Genomic DNA, 7,372 nt, shown 5'->3' with positions numbered 1-7,372 from the left:
GTCCAAGACATCCTCTGAACTTTTATTTACAAACAATTAGATAACAATTAGATAATGCTTTACTGATACCTTTGAGGAAAATCCACTAGTAAACGGACTAGGCTACTTGCGGCGTGATATTTGGAAAGATGTGAAGCATAAAACCTGTCGTCATTGTCAGCGGCCTGTTATAGCCTACATAACAATGGTCTGTGACCTCTGACCGACTCTGAAAAACTCGGATCTGTACGAATTGTGTGGGTCTCATTTTCAGATCGAAAAAACAACAACGGAATTCCGTTTAAAAACGGAACCTGATAATTACTGGGTTAACTGTTTTTTTTTTCCAGTAAGCAATACAGATTATGCAGTCTTGAGAACAGCTTAAGAGAGGAGGTCTTACCTTTGAAAAGAATGCATTGCTTCACTTGACATGTTGCAATTGCCATCATGGTCTGCAGCTCTGCAAAGACAAAAAATAATCTTTACACGGAGAGAAGCCACACGCCAGAACTTTGGTTCCGAAATCAAACATTTGTATTAAAGGCGCTCTAAACAATGCTGGGTAACATCACTTCTGTTGACGTTCAAACAAAATATAAAGCTAGCTCGCTACTTCCTCCCCTACAATTTAAAGTCTCCTAAACACGCATCTAGTCAGTGATTTGCTGGAACTGTTTGTTATGTTTTTATGGGCAAGGTTTGCCCAAATTGTTTTGTGGCTGTTTTTGGAGCCTGGATTGTCCACAGAGATTGTGTTTTTTACAGTGTATTCAGGACACAGGCAGCTAGCGGATGGTGAGGTGATGTTTGCTTTAAGTGACAAAAAATGTTTTAGCCTAAGAAACGTATGACATCGCTTAGAGCACCAATAAGTGCAATTTCATCAGAGTATGAATGTCTCGTGAAAATATTATACTTAACAATACCTTCTCGAGTTAATTTCCAGCTCCCCACAGGAACTTGCATGTTGTTCCAATTCCACAACTGGATATTCCATTTGGCATACAGGGCACTGTCCTTGTGTTGGCTAGGAGAACACAAAAATGAATACTTAAGCTACATTGTGTAATTGCATGGGTTAATTCTTGGGGGGATTTCTCCTATTCTGTCCTTAGAGTTACATTTTGAGGAAGGTACTCATATGTTGTTTCTAGGAAGCAGTTACACATTAAGTGTCAATATTGCTTTACCTCTGGTTCTGAATCTGAGTCACATTCCAGGACATCGCATTGTTTTACATGGAGAGCAAGAAGCTGCAGTGGCATAACTTTAAAGCAAGTCTTGCATTCAGCTTTGGGCATGAGGGAAAACTCCTGGGCATCACAGGCAAGAGGTACTAGATCAAATTCCTCCTGTAACGGGACAATGTACAACATGGTTTTCCCCCCTCCAGACGCGCTTCTGATGGTACTTCCTGTGTATCCCTCAGATTCAGGGGTTACTACAGATAGATGCCTTCGTCCATTTCCACCTGTTCAAGAATGATGCTATGAGAAATTTTCCACAACAATTTCAAAGTAATTTTACATCAAAACATGTTTGAGTTTCTATTAACTGATATTCATACCAGCTGCTTTGTACAAGAGCCAGCCTCCTGTGATTGTTTTCAATTTAGGAAAGGCACTTTCAAATAAGGTGGAGACCTAAAAAATAGGAGCGTACATTATGGATTGAATTGCGATAGACAAGGTCCATTTCCTGATGAGGGACTTTCGTAGAAATAAAAATCTTACCTCTGAGTGAGCCATGTCATCACCCATTAAGAGTGTTCTTTTACCAAGACCTGCCTGCATATGTTGTAGGTCTTGCTCGGCTGAGGGGGTCATGTCAGAGTTTTTGCGTAAAAGAAATACAGAAAAGTTAAAAGGCCTCCAGACTTTGGCCACCTTTGGTGACTTTGTGAATGCCATGACAGCGCGGTTAGGTCTCCGTTTGAAAAATCCTGGGAAAGACCTGTAAACAATGTTGAGTAAATAAATAATATTCTATTTTACTGTATTTATTCTTTACTGCAAATCAGTAAGAACACAGATGTGATGTTTTGGAAATATTACAATAATACAGTTTTATACACAGAAGTCAAGTCAATAGTTTTAGTCAAACAAGATTACAAATGTTGCACCTGCTCAACTGTCGCTGGCTTGGGCGCTGGCCAGGGCGCTGGCCTGAACACTGACCCTGACCCTGACTGCTGTCTGTCTGAGGTTTTCCCAATGATGTGTTCAGTATTGCTATGATGTTTTGTATAGCTGCTGTAGCAGTGGCATCAGCAGGGGTAGAATCCTGCTAAAAGGTTAAGTTGGATGTGTAACAACCATGTTTACATTACACAGACACAACAGTAAACTTAATTTATTGACTTATTTACAGGCGCCACTACCTGCCTCATGCAACAGAAACGTTTTAAAAGTGCCTATAAAGGCCTAAACGTTAAAAAAAAATGTGTTACATTAGCTATGTTTTGATGATGCTTTGGTAGACCAAGCCTTACCTGGGACTGCATCACTAAGGGTCCTGTTGAGGTACTCCCTGTAAAGAATATGATAATTAGCATAAGTAATGTTAGTCAGTTTATCAAAAATGTTCTGGCATGCCAGTGAGCCTCCCGATTCCAAATGACAAATGTCCATGGTTCATGAAAAAAAAAAACTGTAATCTACAGCACACATACCCATAGCCCTGCAAGTTAGCCTGTTAACAGAGTGACACAGATATGGATAACGTAAAAATACCTTTGCTAGCTAGATGGTAGCAAGTTGGCTACTAGTACGCGTTTATACAGTCTGTTTATGGGGTAAAAGCTAAACTTATGTATCTACTAGCATAGCGGAATCTTACTTTAACGTTACCATTATTATTTCATGAGTTCGTCTTGTTCTTCAAGCTAACAAGTTCCTGCTAGAGAAAGTCTGTCTCTCCCGCTCTCACACAGGCGCGTGCACGCACACACTTAAGTTCTCTGCCCCAAGCTGGCAGTGTCCATCAAGAATCTTTGGTGTCCATGGTTCTCAAACGCACGCGCACGCACACACACACACACACACACACATACCCATAGCTACGAAGGAGTATTAACCAAAGATTCTAAAGCGGAGCGTAGCGCTCTAGAATCTTTGGTATTAACGTTAACTTTAGGGCCACATATGAAATAAATATTTTTGCCATGTCCACTCTGCAGTCGAAATTTAATCTCGACATTTTGTCTTTCTTATTCTTGACATTCAAAACTATTTAGTATAGCACTAACCTAGTTGTTGTTAAACCCAATTCTCAAGTAACAATTTCACCCGGCTAATGTTACTAGTACACAAGGAATTTTGTTGATTTGTCATCCAACGTTAGCAGCTTCTAATTTAACGTTAGCATCTAGCACCTAGCAGCTAGCACTAGAGTCTGACTGTCCGGATTCGGTGGCAGCTAACTTTGGAGATTACAGTCGAGTTTAATCTCTAATCATGGCAAAAAAAAAATACCCCCTTCGTGTGTGGTCCTAATACTCCGTCGTACATGTAAGTTAGGCTAATAGAGTGACGCAGATATAAATAATGTGAAAATATGTTTGTTAGCAAGTGCTAGATGGATAACGTTAACAAGTTAGCTACTAGTAAGCGTTTTATAACGTTACAGTCTGTTTATGAGGTAAAAGATAAACTTACGTAGCTACTAGCAGAGCTGAGTCTTACTTTTCCATTAACACAACAAATCAGCAAAAGGTCTAGACAACAAATACGGCCAATACTTACACTTTTTTGAGTTCGTTGTTCTTAAGTTACCGCTCACTTCACGAGTCCACCAGAGCACTGTACTGATGCGACATCAAAACCGCCAAAACAAGAGCAGTCTCGAGGCAAGTTGTAGTTCAGCTGTCAGTCAAAACGCATCAGCCAATAGGAATGCACCCCAGAGAAACCAACCCACATGTGAACTTTGAACTTTGTGCCAGAATCGCAAACGAAAAGACAGGCAGCGCAAACGCGAGAGACAGAATCGCAACTGTAAAGCCAGCAAACAAACGAATGTTGTCACCAAAAGAGAAGTTATTCAAACAGTTAAAGACAATTTTATTTTGCAACTACACAAATAATTTGTTTGCGAGTTTTTATTTTTTTCTTTGACTTTATTTTTTTTGTTTTAATTTTGTATTCGATATTTTGATTCATTGATTTTTGTTTGAATTTGAAAAGTATTGTTTGAACATTTTGTCACATATTACACTCCATAGACCTGAGTCTAAGCGGGAGGGAGGAATCAACTTGGGTTTTCCACACCAATTGCTTGCTCTGAAGACATTACGAGCGGCATGCAAGATCTACAATGTGAGGTAAATATCAATTGATTCTTAATCTTCGGTAGCTTTTCCGAATGTTTTGCCAAGCTATTGCGTTTTACAAACAGATAGTTGCACTAACTTCTTACATCTAATCATACCAGCTATGGGTTACTGTTGTGGTGTCAGCCCAATATAACGGTCGAGAATGGGATTATTGTTGTGGCGTTTTCGTCGTATTCAAGTGGTGTGTGTTTTACTATGTCGACATATGTTCCATAGCAAGTTCATTTAATTTTCGGGAACCTGTTGCGGTTACTGCTGTACGTCAATTGCTGTGCTGATTTAGAACCTAGAAAGTGTACATCAAGCTAAGCTAGCTGGGTTTTGATGGCACCAAGGCATGACTGGAGGGTAACGCGTGCGTGCATTGAAACCCATCGACAACTGGTGAATAAATGCTGAAGCTTTTTGATGATGATATTTGAAAAACGGTCTTGTGAAATCCTGCTTCAAACAGCCAAAGGAGCATTTTGTTTATCTGGCAGTCACTGGTTAGCATTGCATATGGACAATACATTTAGATAACTGAACCTTTCACTGTTCAATGCTACATGGTCATAAATCTTGGTGCACTTAATGTGCTTTTGTACTTTTTAAGACGAGTAATGCTGAGTTTGTATCATGTGATTTGGGTGTTGCAGAGCGTGTAGAAGAGGATTTACCACCTGTAGGCTAGAGCAAACGGCCCCTTACAGTCCAGTTCCAAATACACTTCAGAAGGAGCTTGCTACAGCATTACTGAAATTGGAACATTTGGTGCATGTGCCAGGTATGTTACAGCAATTGATGATTTTTTACACACACACACACACACACAGCCCTGTTCTCTAGGTCCATCCTTTGTTTTGTCTCGTTCCCTCATACTTTCTATACATTGTATTCCTACTTCCCTCTTCTTTTCTTTTCTTCGGTTTCTTACTTTTTTTCTAACTCTTCCACTTTCTCTCTCCCTCCTTCTTTTTGTTATTGTGTTGTACTTCCCTCTCTTTCTTCTCCATCAAACTGAACCTTTTCTAACTGTTCAATGCTACATGGTCATAAATCTTGGTGCACTTAATGTGCTTTTGTACTTTTTTAAGACGAGTAATGCTGAGTTTGTAAAGCTGGACACAGGACAATACATGGTAAATGTGATTACCAAGTGTTATACATTTTTAAATGTGTGTTGTGATCATAATGTTGTGTGTCTGTATTCATATTCTGTATTGGTATATCAACCTCCCTTTCTGTGTTCTCTTTCACAGTAAATGTGGCAGTGCAAGGGATGTGAATCAGTGGTTCAAAGTAGGTCTGATCTACTTGCTCATTACAAACTCCACCATCCCCACTTTGGCCGCACCACAAACTACCCCTGCACATATACAGATTGTCCCTGTACTTTTAAAACATGGAACGCTCTTATTGCTCACCAGAGTAGAGTGCACGGCACACAATTATATAATATAATCTGAATAAAGGGTCAGTGTGTTCATGTAGCTGCTGCTGTCATGATTTTTTTGTATTTTTGTTCAGATTTGGGGGAAACTACAGAAGCTGCAGCCTTTCTAAGTCTTTTCCATTGTTTGCGTTGTTCAACATCTAAAGGCACTGCACTGTCTTTGACCACTGTCTTTGACCTTGATTTAATTTGTCTGCAATGTCTGGAAATGTGAAATAAATGTTGTAAATGTGTACTCAAATTCTAGTTGTGGTTGATTGCTTGAGGTTATTGAAGAGGCTTTTTAAAATAACATGTTAATTTGACATGCAAATATGACATGAAAAAACTTGTACATCGGTTGCATCAAAAAAATCATGTTGGACTTATGACAATCTTATATATCAGTGGCAAATGTAAAAATTATGTTCATCAAAGCAAAATAAACCCTGTTTGACTGACAATAATATTATACATCAGTTTCACATGTAAAAATTGTTGATAAATGCAAAAAAAATTATGTTTGACTGATAAGAAACAATTTCTTCACATACACATGAAATTTAACTGTTAATTTAAATTTCTGTTAATTTAACAGAATACAATTTGCCACTTTTAACATGAATTAATTGGACTTCGTGGACATGATTTAATTGATGCAACCGATGTACAAGTTTTTTAATGTTAATTTAACAGCCCATTTTTTTCAGTGTGCATGTTCTTAAATAACAATGATCATCAGTAATATTCGACCATTAATTTGTGTAAATGGGCAAGCATGACCACCTTGATTGGCTGATGATTGTAACGAGGGCATGATTCCAAACACCTCCCTTACGATGATGAGTGACAGGTCTCAGAATGCGTGCGCTACACAAGGATTGAAGATGATGAATAACTGGGGCCGTATAGGCTATTCAGAAAGGCTTTTATCTTACCACTAGGAGTAGGCTACTCCTAAATCGCACTAAAAGATTTTAGCTTGGAGTTTTCTCTTAAAAGTTATTCACAAAGCCTTTCAGACAACTCCTAAACTAGGAGTGAGTCTTCGTTGCTATAGATGAAGTCATTACTCATGCACGAGCTTGACTGAAGTGACCACCTTGATTGGCTGACGATTGTAATGCGGGAATGATTCCAAACACCTCCCTTCCGATGATGAGTGACAAGTGACAGGTCGGAGAATGTGTGTGCTACACAAGTAGTGAGAAGGACGGAAGATGATTAATAACTGAATAAAAAGGCCTAGCCTAAATGAATAAAGAGTAAGGCAAAACAAATAGCCTAGTAGCCTAATGAAACATAGGCCTATGGATTGATGCAGTAGGCTACCTTTGCAACATTATTAAATTACTCTGTCACCATATGCCTAGGCTACGTTTGCAAAGAGGAGAACATTTTAATTTGATTCACGATGAAATGTTACATTTAATTTACATGTTAACAATGAGTAGTTTTGGTTGTTGTTGGGGCGTTATTGCATTCCTTTTATGAATGCAAAATTGTTCCCTCGCAATTGGAAGCTCCTGTTGCCGCATAGTAGCCTATTTCAAAACACGGCAAAATGCCGCAGGTTTGTGAATAGGTCTGTGAGTTCTTTTAAGCTGTCAGAGGTGGGAAGGTGTGATTTGTTGGGGGCAGGA

The 7,372-nt window shown here is 39.0% G+C and overlaps 2 long non-coding RNA genes across 2 annotated transcripts; both read right to left on the bottom strand.

Moving 5' to 3' along the window:
* Nucleotides 1–932: 932 nt before the first annotated feature.
* LOC143137765 (uncharacterized) lies at nt 933–1,615 on the bottom strand. The gene is made up of 3 exons (XR_012990091.1): nt 1,550–1,615; nt 1,173–1,453; nt 933–1,009 (listed from the first exon to the last, which is right to left on the bottom strand). It is a non-coding gene; the product is annotated as an uncharacterized LOC143137765 (long non-coding RNA).
* A 616-nt stretch (nt 1,616–2,231) lies between these two features.
* Nucleotides 2,232–4,023, bottom strand: LOC143137770 (uncharacterized). The gene is made up of 3 exons (XR_012990092.1): nt 3,726–4,023; nt 2,474–2,511; nt 2,232–2,268 (listed from the first exon to the last, which is right to left on the bottom strand). It is a non-coding gene; the product is annotated as an uncharacterized LOC143137770 (long non-coding RNA).
* Between the last annotated feature and the right edge of the window lie 3,349 nt (nt 4,024–7,372).

Source organism: Alosa pseudoharengus, unplaced genomic scaffold (genome assembly GCF_046254945.1).
Source record: "Alosa pseudoharengus isolate Yale_2024_CS ecotype anadromous, Long Island Sound unplaced genomic scaffold, YU_APseudo_1.1 YU_APseudo_1.1_scf_1, whole genome shotgun sequence".
NCBI lineage: Eukaryota > Metazoa > Chordata > Actinopteri > Clupeiformes > Clupeidae > Alosa > Alosa pseudoharengus.
This window is presented reverse-complemented; position numbering and strand designations above follow the sequence as displayed.